This window comes from Crocuta crocuta, unplaced genomic scaffold, assembly GCF_008692635.1.
Source record: "Crocuta crocuta isolate KB4526 unplaced genomic scaffold, BGI_CrCroc_1.0 scaffold162, whole genome shotgun sequence".
Lineage (NCBI taxonomy): Eukaryota > Metazoa > Chordata > Mammalia > Carnivora > Hyaenidae > Crocuta > Crocuta crocuta.
The window spans coordinates 3,732,568-3,732,926 of record NW_027529433.1 but is presented as its reverse complement, the minus strand read 5'-3'; positions in this window follow the sequence as shown (position 1 = coordinate 3,732,926).

The window sequence follows — 359 nt, the reverse complement described above, 5'->3', positions numbered from 1 at the left end:
GGGTGGGGGGGGGGGGGTGTAAGAGGAAGAATTAGAGATTCCAATATAACCTTCACAATTCTACAAATCATACAAATTATTTGAGGCACAAAGTAATCAAAAGTTTACTGTTCACAGTGACTAAGTGGCAGCTTTGGTTTAACCCTCCATTATTCCCCACAGCAACTTCTAACTTCCTTCTTAATCCAGTAAGGTTCCACGAGGGCTCAGCTGTAGTTTTAGACTGTTTCGAAAAGAGCTCATGCTAAGCTAATACTAGTCCTGAGTCTCCTATTTTGAGATGTGCTAGGAAAAAGTCCATGAAAATTTTCAAGAGGTAGAAAAAAGTATCAAAGGCATCAAGATGTGACTTCAAATAG